Source organism: Sitophilus oryzae, unplaced genomic scaffold, assembly GCF_002938485.1.
Source record: "Sitophilus oryzae breed Bouriz unplaced genomic scaffold, Soryzae_2.0 scaffold_111_pilon_pilon, whole genome shotgun sequence".
Classification (NCBI taxonomy): Eukaryota; Metazoa; Arthropoda; class Insecta; order Coleoptera; family Curculionidae; genus Sitophilus; species Sitophilus oryzae.
Genome location: NW_022145749.1, coordinates 7,327,357 through 7,340,650, shown reverse-complemented (window position 1 = coordinate 7,340,650; position 13,294 = coordinate 7,327,357). Strand labels below are relative to the sequence as shown.

General features: G+C 32.9%; 1 non-coding gene across 1 annotated transcript; it reads left to right on the top strand.

Moving 5' to 3' along the window:
* The first annotated feature begins 9,870 nt into the window (after window positions 1–9,870).
* Window positions 9,871–9,943, top strand: Trnav-aac. The gene has a single exon. It is a non-coding gene; the product is annotated as a tRNA-Val (tRNA).
* The last annotated feature ends 3,351 nt before the right edge of the window (window positions 9,944–13,294 follow it).

Sequence of the window (13,294 nt, the reverse complement as noted above, 5' to 3'; positions counted from 1 at the left end):
CTAGTGACGTCATGCGCGCGGAGAACAGATTTGCAACCGCCAAGGATCTTATCTAACCTTCTTGTATCATGCATTCTCAGTTTATTCAATCATTTCCGTTTATGGTGTAGCCTTCCTCACATATTTAGATACTCTCTTTGTAGTTGGACCTATTGTTGTCTATAGTTGGTTATGCGGGCATTGCGGCGCAACTTATCCCTGCTAATTTCCTAATAGCATGGTCCCATCTCAGGTTGTCAATATCAAGCCCCATCTCTTCCTCTAGATCTCCTAATTCCAGGCTGTAATTTTTGTTGTCCGTTCTTCTTGCCAGGTGTCCTGCCCATTGCCAAATCCCTACTTAAGGGATTTGATTCTGTGGATGACATCTATTACCTGGGTGTTTTGTCGTATCCAATCAATTCTTTTACGGTATCTCTTGGTTATTCACAGCATATTTCGTTTCATTGAGTGTCGTACGACCTGCAGTTTCCTTATAATGTCCGTTTTAAGTGTCCAGGTTTCGCATGCATAGGTTATGACTGGTTGTACATATTGGTCGAATGTTTTCTTCTTTGGATAAAGTGGCATTCTAGATTTGAATATGATTGAGTTTCTCCAATAAGTATCTACTACATTCTAACTATTATTGACTTATTTATAATATACAATTTATAAAAAAATGTAATATTTTTTACTAAAACGTTTAATAGCAATATAAAATTTAAAAAGCGATATTTTTCAAGTCTCCGACCATTGTAAAATATGCTCCAATTATTTCGAAGCGGGCCGCAGTATTTCTTCTCGATTTAAAAAACGAGGGGTTCGCAAGGGAGTACCGCAATCGTAACTCCGCGACTGATTGGTGTTGATTTTGGACCATTATTGTCAAAGTGGAAACGGTTTATGGCTACCAAATCACTAATTAACGGAGGTAGGAACGAATGCGCCGGTGAACCGTTTTCATTAATTTCGTTCGGCAGAATTAAATAAGGCCGTGTTTTAATTTGTTATCGAATAAATTGCTTTCTAAATTATTAAAAAAAATTGGCCATAAAAATAATTGTGCTTATTTTTGTTTTTTATGATATTTAATCATTCTTTCATTATTTTATATACATTCCCTGGTACAAAATTCCGCTACCCTAAAATTTTGAAAAAAGTTTGATGTTTCATAACTTTTGAATTTGTAATTCGATTTTTATGATTATGGTTTTAGTTTGTAGATAAATTTATTTGCATTATTTTTTATTATTTTAATGGCTTATATATTTATTATTATTTATTAATATTTTTCGGTTAGGAGAGTTTATACCTGGGTATACTTCGTTTTTTGCAATAAACTCTAAACACCTTGGGGAAAAAATGGGACGACCATTTTGGATAAAAAACACTTTCCTGTAATCTTCGATATGCGTTTCATTTTTTGGATTATCCTATTTCATTGAAGTCAGTTTAATGCTAGCCTCAGCTCTTGTAAAGAGTTTTCTTCAAGGTATAGATCAAGAAATCAAGAAAGGATAACTACCCTTATTCATGCGATACGACGAAGACCGAGGTCTCGAACTTAAAAAAGAGCTCCATTTTTACGTTCGAGACCATGAGCTTCTTAGCTCTTGTAAAGGATATTCATCAAGCTATAGATCGAGAATGAATAACTACCCTTGTTCATTCGATACGACGAAGACCTCGAGTTGTTATTGCTGCGAGAGGTAGACACGCTATGAAAATTATTAAAAATTAATGTTTTTGTCAATAAAAGAATCTCCGAAATCAATATTTATCGTAAAGATGTGTAGCTCATAAAAGAATAGAGATAATGGAATACTTCAAAAAATGAAATGTTACGAATACATCTAAGATTACAGGAAAGTGTTTTTTATCCAAAATGTCCTTCTCAAGTTTTATTATTGAAAAAAACAACCGTTTTCATCTACCCCGGTATAAACCCACCTAACCGAAGAATATAAGCCATTAAAATAATAAAAAATAATGCCAATAAATTTATCTTCACACTGATACCATAATCATAAAAATCGGATTACAAAATAAAAAGTTTTGAAACGTCAAACTTAGTCAAATTTTTAGGGTGGCGGAATTTTGTGCCGGGGAGTATATTTTTTTATTTTTGTTTTTTACATATTGTTTAATCGTATTTTTCTGGAATTAATATTTTTTAGCTATGCGTTTCTATTTTTTATTATACGTGGTGAGTCTTAAATAAGTGAAAATATTTTCAGGACCGGTAGATCTCTATAAAAGAAACACATTTTATCTTTACGAAAAATAATGGTTTTTTGCTCAAAATTTGAGCTTTGCTTAAAAAGAACCACTGGATCTTTTCTGGGTTTTCCTTTTTGCAAATTTAATCTACTACCTAATGTTGCCATATTATCTAGATCATAGACTTAAAATAAAATATAGACTGAGCATCTCATTCATAAATAGCTGGAACATGCGGTCAGACACTGTCTTGTTATTGTTGTGTTATTGTTTTAGGTTATAACGAGTGCGACACGAGCGATAGATAGGTTGTCTCTGTCGTAACGGTCGTTCCCTGACGACTCTGCCGAGAAACACAACACTGTCTTTCGTTTCTCAAGTACACCTGAACTCTCCGTATCATAGCCGGGTAATTTTTTTATTTTAATGAAGCTATAATTAAATTAAAAATATATCGTATTTAAACTTTTTTATATTTTATTAAGATTTAGGACAGGTTTTTTAAATATAAGTTTAGAAAAAACAATTTAGAGTCCAAAAAGGATAAAAATAATAAAATACACGTTATAGAAGAAATTTTATAATTGAAATTAGGTAATTTTTGAAATTAATAATAAATTATTAATTTTAGTCAAACATTTACAACCCCTAATATTAATCAAAACAGGATCTATTCCACAGATATAATAGAATCGGCGACAGGGAGAGAAAAAAAAATATGATTGTTGTAATTTTGTTTCTGGTTAAGTGATGTCTTATTATGTAAATTAGAGAAAACATAAATCTGTTCCATTAAAGCAAGGAAGGTGATAAAATAAAAACTACATTTATTTAACTCGGTACTGTCTTTATTATACCAGGTGCGTCTCAAAAGTGGCTCATCCCCCATAATTTTTTTATATTTTCAAATAAAAAAACAAGATTTAGTATGTTAGTATATGAAATAAATTAGGATTGATTGACGCATTCAATTGTTTTTGGTCACTTCCTTTTTAACCGGAAATGACTATAACTTTTAATTTTTAAACGGCGCCCTCGGTATATTCTACTTTATTCGATAGAAAATGACACTCTGAATAGAATGAGATATCATATGTCAACTTTTGACATTTTCGCATATGGTTTAATTGTAATTGTAACACGCGGTTCATAACGACAATTTGACTCGAAATACCAAGTGTGTGGTATCAATATATTCATAAAAAATGCTTTTTCCAAATATGCTAATGAGTCACCCTTGTTCCATTTGAAAAAATTGACATATGTATGATTAAAAATACGATTTGTACATCTTTTAACCGGCCTAGACAAGACACGAAACCTATTAGACGATCAAAACTATATTTCCAAGGCTCCTTGATTAAAACTTAGTGGATTGAAAAAAACTGGATTGAAATTTAAAATAGGATATGTTTTTAAGCGACAATGTCAAAAGTTGACATATGATATGTCATTCTATTCAGAGTGTCATTTTTTATCGAATAAAGTAGCAATATACCGAGGGTGCCTTTAAAAATCAAAAGATGTAATCATTTCGGTGAAACAGGAAGAGACCAAAAACAATTGCATACGTCAATAAATCCTAATTTATGTCATATACCTACTAACATACAAATCTGTTTTTTTATCTGAAAAAATAAAAAAAGTTATAGGGTTGAGCCACTTTTGAGACGACCCGGTATATTAAAAATATTGTTTCATAATGTAATATCATTTAAAATTTTGTACGTTATTTTAGATTCTGAAGATAATTTTAGAATAAACCGGAATATATTTTTAATAAAAACATTATTAATTATTAACAGGGTTATAATTATGATTTTGTTACAATGTAAGTAAGTAAATAATGTAATGTAAAAAGAAAAATTCAGATTTTACATTTTACTAAAATATTATCTAAATAAGCGCCTTTCTACAACAACGCCACTGACTGCCAATGGGTAAATTGAGAGTTGCCTACCGGTCAAAAGTCGTTTCAAGACTTAAATGGATTATTTAAGTCAAATTTCTTGCAAATTTGGCACTGGCGAACCATATTTTATAGTTTTTGAACAGAAAAAGTCAATAAAATAAACACTTAAGGACTACAAGCTAAGAAAATGCGTTAATACAGCCGGGGAGATAGCGGCAACAAAGCTTTACCGCACACGTGCGACACGTACTACAAGGTAATAAATGAATGAATAGGCTCCCTCGCCTCTAATCGGTGTTGTCATATTGTAAAGAACTTATCCTTATTAAACAGTATCCGACTTATAATTTAGTAGTATAAGGACTATTTAATACATCTATGGAATATTAAAACATACTTTATTAAACTGTAGTATTAATATCTCAATATATGTATATAACAAGAAAAAAATATTAATAATATTAAAGACGTGACAACATAGGCTGGATGAGGAAGGCTCGGTCGACTGTACCAAGAAGTAAACATGTGTACAAAAAAGGTTGTTTGTCCGCGTTGAGATGTAAATAGTGTAGTCTATATTTTATTTTAAGTCTATGATCTAGATATTATTAAAGTTAACATTTTTCAAAAAAATCCAAATATACAATATCCATTATCAAATAAATCTTTACATGTAACTACATATACACACAACCAAACTTATGTGGAATCATCTATTATTTTTCATAATTTTTGAGACGTATGAACATTTTGTATTTATGAATAAAAATTAGTCCTTACCAATGACTTTTTATGAAAAATAATCCATATAGCAATAAAAAAATAATCAGTTTCAACAATAAACAAAATGGTATTTTTTTTTGGTTTCTGAAATGGAATGAGATTTAAATGTTTAATGGTCAAAAAGCAAAAACAAAAAGAAAATTGATAATTTTAATAATCCTTGTTGCCATTCTACCCCTTATATAAGCTTCTGTTCGCGCTGGCATATGCTTCTTATTAAATTATCAACGTTGTTTTATGGTATGTTCCTCTTCTACTAATGCTGCATTCAATAAGCTGTGCGAGACTTCCTGAATTGATTCGACGAGCTCTAACCCTTCTTTTTTGCTGGTCTCACAAGTGTTCGATAGGGTAACACTATATATATAACTATGACACCGTCATTTTCAAGACATTCTCTAGCTACTCTGCTGGTATGGAGAGCACTATCGTGCATGAAGTTAAAATTATCCCCAATTGTAGCTCTCCAAAGACTCCACATACCTCCGACACGTTAAAGTTTGTTGAAGTGATAACAATACAGTTTTTGCCTCCAGTATAATACTTCCCTAGAACATTAGAGTTCCTTCTTTATATCTTGGTATAGATTTGTCAGCCTGGAGTCTCTATCTTCTTCCTGGAGCTCTGAGAACCCGAGTTCGATGGCCATCTGATCTTAGACCAATTCTGGTCTCATCCGTAAAAGAACATTTTGCCAATTCTCAGTTGTCCAGTTTTGATGTTCAAGGCACCAATTTAGCAGGTCAATTTTATTTTGTCGAGGTCACCCAAATAGCATTTTCACGACTTGCGACCACGTGTTTACTAAACACAACCTTGGATTAGTTACAAAATATAGTTAGCTCCGTACCTTGGGTATTAAAATAAATGTAAACGTTGTTGTAACGTTGTGCCGACGTTAAACTAGTATTACAACAAAGTAAAAGCTTCTGCGACGTCGAATAAACGTTGTCTTGTAACCTTTTTTGCTTAAGTGATCTTTAAGTGATTCGGATAACGTAGTTACAATGTTGGGCAATAAAGAGTTTTCCGACGTCACTTTCAGGACCTATTCCAACGTTATACAAACGTCGTCTGTTTTACTAATTCCAACGTTGTTTAGATTTCCTTATTCTTACGTTGGTAGGACGTCGAGCCACTACCTTTTTGCAACTGTATTGAACCATATCCTTAAATCTTAAATTTTCACTTCATTGTTCTGTTCAGTCAGGCAGTTCAGTGTTGTTATGTTTTTATAAAAAAAAACTTAATTAAAATGGGACGCAAGGAAGGCACATATAAAACTAAATTTAAATATACATCGACATACATTACCGATATTTTATCCACTCCCTCGTTTATTTAGAATATAGAGGGCGGCACAAGCTAGACTCTACGATGAATAAATTAGGCAATCATGCGACTAGTATACTACCTGTTAAGGCTGAACTGCGACTTTATTAGTCCAGTATGCGACTACTCGAACTACTCCATCTTAATCTCCAAAACAACAAAGTGAAAGCCGCCATGTTGTTGAATAAGAAAATGTTTCGTTCCTAAAATAGCAATTCCTGCTTTTTGAATACATTAACTTGAAATATTTGACCCTAAACAACACGCGGAAACAATTTTTTTTCGACTGCGAATAAATTATTCTCATTTTACTAAAAAAAATTTCAAGAAATTTTTTAAAACTTCTTTAATTTTAAGGCCCATTAGTATTTTTCAAAGTAGGAACAATACATTTATCAATAAAGTTGTTTGCGTTTAACTTTTTTGCCTTGGGTAACGAGTTACAGAGTTGGTTAAAGTGTTTCAATAATTATAATCTTCAAACATCCTTCACACTTAAATGCTTTTGTTTCGTTTTCCTTTACTGCCATCTGGCCTATGTCTCATCTTACTAAATCATAAAAATAATATTTTTACTATAATTATCCCAATTTAAGATAAAACGCGACTTAGACGCCATATAGTTTTGTATTTCTCTGAATTAGGATTTTAAACAACGTTTCAGTTTCTACTAAATTAGGCTACTAGCCAACGTAGGTATCCAACGTCGTTTCGACCCAAAAATTATTCTCCAAACTAGTGCAGACTAGGGTTGGCACGAGGTTGTGCCGACGTTGCGCCACGACGTATGGTCGCGTGACACAACGTTGTCCCGACGACGTCCAAATGCTGCTTGGGAACTGTAACCCGTAACTCTCTCCTGCTGTACAACCCTCGAGCACAAAGCCTTTTTTCTTATGGTTTCAACTGAAACGGTCACACCTGCAGCTGCCAGAAGTTGTCTTTGGAGCTCTGGATGAGAAACATTGGGTTGGTTTGGTGGAGATTTCTTCTAGCAATTTGGCACACAAGGCGGTCTTGTTGTTCAGTTATGACTCTTTGATGACATTGTCTAGACCTGTACTTGTGTGTTTCTAGTTGTGTTGTTCTGTTTTCTACAGCACCCTGGGTAATACCTACTATCTCTGCTACGTCTCTTTGAGGCATTCCTTGTTCTTGTTTATCTGCTTTAAAGGGTAATAACTTATTGTCGGTACCTGTATTAAACTACTGAGTGAAAAATTATACATTTTCGCCATTTTTTACTTAAAAAAGCTTTCTTAGTAAAAATCGCCACGAGTAATAAGATAGTTCGAATCGAAATAGTCAATACATGTAATAATTGACAAAAATTATACTTACATGTTGACTAAATAGTTATTAGCGTGATGCTGTAACGTTTCAGGTCAAACCTCGTCTGATGCTTTCCGCTTGAGGAGGTATAAAGAGGAACCCTTTGCGTATAAAATATAGGCCCTAATTTGTTTGTTTATTTTCTAATCCTTATTTAAAAGGGAGTTTTAGCCTTTAAGATCCACTTCACGGATATACAAAGGGGATAAGAAAGCCGGATATGCTTAAATTTAAATACCTACTTAGATTCTAAATACATACTAACTATATAGGTACTAGGTGATACTAGCTTCACAACATTAGCCGAAATCGACCTCAGCATTTTGTTGTAATATTTAAATACTTATTACCCTATAAAGGTACTTATGAAATATTTAAAATCAATATCCTATTTTCAAACAACGAGGTATACAATATGTTTTGTTCATAGTGTTAAAAAGTCTAGGATAATAGAATTTCACTTACTTATTCGAAAAATTCATATTAATGATTTTCCGGTAAGATCTTACTAAATCTTACTCTGTCTGCCTCTAACACATGAATTCTTGTGGAAAATGACATTAATATGAATTTTTCAAATAAGTGCGATGGATTATTGGGTTTGGTTTATCTTTAGAAGCTCTTAGAATTCTACATAAAAAACGCAGGGTGGTAGGTATTTAAAGAAAGAAAGTTAATACCAGTTTATTCTACCTTGTAGAATAAAAAAAGTAGCAACGAGAATGTGAAATGTATTTTGTTATACGTATTCAAATAGAGCCATAGAAAAATTAAAAATAAAATTGCGAATATTTTTTTTTTCAAAAGCCTTAGATATTCTTAGTAGGTATTCGGAATTTTTAAACTTGCATGGCATTTTGATTAGCTTCAAATTGCGTAACTATTGCCTAATTGCCTTTATTTAACTATCCTAATTTGAAAGACCCTGTAGGCTGGTAGGTACCTTAAAATAATTAGCAAGAAAATTAAAATTAAAAAAAAATTAATTGTTCAATATAAGTTTAAATTAAATTTTAACCAGTATCTGTATATTTTAACCAGTATTATTTTTACTGGAAAATGGACTAGAATCAGTTATTGCAGATTTTTTCAAAATAGGTACGTAGACCCCGAGGGGTAAACCGCAGAGGGAAAAGTGTACACCGTAATTCCTTTTACTCAAATAATTCCTCAGAACTCCTCGTAATTCCTTCGGAATTCCTTGGAATTCCTGGTCTTCAAGGTCATGGCCAATCATTCAAGGTCTTCCTTGGAATTCCTTGATACGAACTCGGTAACTCTTTCAGTCTGAACCAGCGTTGCCACCTCGGTTTCGCAGTTCCGCTATGAATTTTCTGGTGATTTTTATAAATGTCTAATGTCTCTATAAGTACTAGATCTAACAATAAAAAGTACTCTTACGAGATTTACGTTTTTTTAGTTAAATTTTAGGATTAATAGGGGATCATGAGGTGAAAATACTGGAAATATGTCGGAACTTACTTATTAAAATTATTTTTTCTCGAGATTTTTTGAAAATGATAGGTACCTAGTTATACTCGTATCTATAGGAAAGGAAATTAATAAAAGTTCAGTTGCACGTCATAATACGATCACCAGTAAATTTCATAAGATTACGCATGGTATCATTGATGAAGTGCACCCAAAGTTGTATTAATTTCCCTATAGTATATACCTAGGTATTATTCCGAGGAAATGAAAAAATCAACTTTACACTTTCTGAGTACTGAATAAAAAAATCTTATGAGGGTTTCTTTAAAATGGCGAAATCAGGGAACGTCATAAGTAGATCTCTTGGGGGTGGTTCGGCCGTACTATTGGAATATATTTTAGATATATAATCGAGGGTCAATATTAAATTAAAAGAATATCTAACCTGTAGATATTTGATATTGGGAAATTTTGGAAGCGATTCGAAAACGAAAAACGGATAGTAAAAAATCGCCTGCAAACGTTTTTCTTTAAATTTAGTACTACCTATTATAGTATTCATGGTTTACTAATGTTCGTTAATTTTTTATAAAGTTGCTTGTAATTCCTCTTTATTCCTGTGGAATTCCTCTAAATTTCTAAGAAATTCCTTGGGATTCATTGGAATTCTTACGGAAACAATTGGAATTCCTAGTAATTCCTATGGAATTCCTTGGAATTCCTCGTGATTCCTTGGAATTCCTGTAGAATTCCTTCATAGTGTACACCATAATTCCTCTGCGGTTTACCCCTCGGTAGACCCCAATAGAATATTCTTAAAATAGTAATACAAATTCTGGCTGAGGTATATCATCGGCTTTTTGAAAGCTTTCTTTCAAGTTTCCGTGGTGTAGTGGTTATCACATCCGTCTAACACGCGGAAGGTCCCCGGTTCGATCCCGGGCGGAAACATTACTTTTTTATTTTAAAATTATTTGTATTTTTGTTTGAAAATGATGTATTAGGAAAAAAATGTATTGTCTTTTTATTTAACTTTTTTTAAGACGATGCTCATTCATAACTATTAAATAATTGGTTTTTTAATTCATAAAGAAAACAGAATATTAAAGATAACATAGTAAAAATTGAATTTTAATTATATAAATTGTTTTTTTTTACTTTAATAACTTTAGGTAAATATATTTCGATAGTTTCGATCGTAGAGATAAAATCGTAGTAATAAATAAATAAAAAAAATGTATACATACCTATATGTATATATTTCAGCCTTTCTTAAAAAAAATTAAAAATGCAAGAACTGAAAATGAAATCAAAACTATATAAGGTATTTACTTTAGATGGTCTGCACTTACTTTGCTATAAATATGGTAATCGTAAATTGTACAGGATGCTCAAAATTCTACGCCAAACTTTCTAAAATATAAAATAATTTTTCTTTGTATTTTCAAATGGAGCACCCTGTATATTATTTCCTTAATAGATAGAGAATTAAAAAATGAACATTTTTTGCATTTAGAATATTTCAAAACTTTTAACGGTTTCGCAGATATTTGCGGTTTTATATTTCATATGGCATTTTCCACAGTAAAACATTTTTTGATCAATAAAATTTTCTATGGAACCTACGCTACGGTTCAGCCAGAAAATCGAATCCAAAATTTTTTGAGGTTTCTCAAAAACGGTGGGGTGGGGGGATACGAATCTTTGAATTTAAGCTTTTCCAGTGGACCAGTTATGACTGGCAAAGTATGAAAGCGGCGGTAATTTTGATTGTACTATTCTTACGCAGCCGAAATAAATATAGTCCAAACATTATGTCATTAAGCAAAAACAAATGCCTGGAATTACTCGTGGACCTAAAACATTGAAACAGGCGAAAATTAAGAAGACTGATGATCTTGGTCTTGCACAAAAAGCAAACGTGTGAAATTCGTACGAGACAAAAGTTTAAAATGATACCCCATCAATGTCTGGAAAAGAGAACAATTTCAGTAGCGGAGGATAGGTTATTAACTAGTGCAAATGACATGAAATATAAACAACTAGTGATTGTTGTAACACGTACTGATTAAAAAAGTATTCCACTGTGAAGCAACTGACGATACTATATAGATGTCCGAATTTATAAGTTTTCGTTTAGTTGAGCACATGTGCAATCGGAAATCCTACGTCCGACGCTACGTATCGCATTCTGTGAACGGGCCTTAATAGATGGGAAGTCTCTAATGATCGCTCCATATCTCGACAGTTGTTGCTTCTCTAGTAATCCGTTTAATTCGATTGACAGCGTGACACCATCAACAAGATAATTATTTATTACGCTTTTTTGATACCGTTTTGTTTTGTTCTAAGATTATGAAGGTATGTAGGTAATCTGAAGAATTTACAAGCTACCGTTTAAAATATACTGTGAGTACAGGGTGTCCCACTTTCTTGTGTTTTACAGGGTTTCTCGTTTATGAGTCTACAAAGGTGCGGTGTTCGCATTACTATGCTACTTTTTTATGAAACTAAAGACGCTACACACATACACATGTAAAACTTGGAAAATAAGTTCGTCATAATAATGCTTTTATTTATTCACTATTCTAATAAACAATATGCATTCCTTCGGAAACTCTCTATTTATTTATCTAGTAATGCTAAAACACTCTATTTTAAAGTCGATTAGAGAAAATACTATGATTCATTGGCAAGTAATGTAAATATTTGCGATCCGGTAAAATTGTGATGTAAGAGGAGGCTTAGCTTGCCTGCGGCAGGTCAGTAGTTGATAGGCCTGCCGGCTGTTGTGTTGTGTTTTATCATAGAGCTGATATTTGGGGGTTGAAAGTCTTTTGACTATAAACGTTGCAAGTACTGTAAGGCAATGGGTCGTTTGACCAGAAGAAAACCTCTTGTGGTGTGACGTCTTGCCTTCGAGGTTGGTCTTGAGAGTTTGAGGTGTCCCTTGTCTTCTCGATTGACACGATGCGGCGTTGGGGTAGTGAGCTACCCCAATTAGCTTATTCGATTGGGATGAGAATCTGTTTAGCGGCAGAATTGCGTCCGGGGGAAGCCCCTATACTATTTCAGGTGACACTAGCTAGTTGTTGAAGATTATTAACCAATAGATCCGAATAATATTTGAATTAGATGGAAGATATGAAATGTGATATATTGAATAGAATGTCAGTGATGACAGTGGCTAGGGGGCGGAGTACCCCCGGGTGAGTTTTACTATTTAACTATCAATTTTATCCAGATCAGTAAATGTTTGTTTTGTTATTTTCATGTACAATGAGAGAGTACTTGCCAATGACCAACTAAATGGATATTTGAGGTGAATTTGCATTGTGAGATCCGGTTGAGTAAGCCCCAGAAATAAGAAATAAGCGATTTTACACACACATGGCCAAAATTATTGCATATATCGTTTAAAAATATACGGAAAAGAATTTAAAGAATCTTTTTTATACATAGTTTTGATAATCTGTAATACACATTTTTTTGTTAAAATGGATATGATAAATAATGTTTATCGTTCAGACCCAATATTATTACAAATTCTTGCACATTTCGATTTGTGGTCTCTTGGGTTTCAGAAGAAATTTGACCATTGCTTTGGCCTTAAAATGAAACAAACATTATTTCACAGTTTAATAGAAGAATAGTAACACTGTCTCAACAGGGGGCAAGTTGCAATAGCTGAAATTGTAGGAGTTAACCAAAGCGATGTTACGCGAATATTAAAAAAAAACAGGGAGACAAACGAGGTTACAGACCAGCCTGGAAGAGGTAGAAAGAGAGTTACTACTGCTGTGCAAGACCGTCAAATATCCCTAATTGCACGACGCAATCCCCTGCTTTCTGGTACTGTTATTCGTTCGAAATAATACTCATGTGTTTCATTGGACGTTCGTTTAGTCAATACTTTATTAGTGTCGAATCTGCGACATTGATATTTATATAATATTGCAACGCTCATCAAAACAATAAATTGTAACAGTGGTTATTCTAACTGGGTTACTGTGACTAGGTTATTATGATACATTGATGACCTGCTTGAGTTATTGTTATTTGGTAATATCTAAATATGAAAATGTAACAAATATTTTCCCTACAGTACTGCTATTAAAAATGAGTTAGCTCGCCTTGAAGGAGTAAATGTTTTAAGAAAGACCATAGCAAGAAGACTCCATGACAGAGGATTACATTTAAGGAGGCCTCTACGTGTTCTGAAGCTTAATTTACAGCTCAAAATTACGCCACTACAATGGGCTGAGGAGATGAGAACAAATGGACCTAATTGGAATTTCGTCA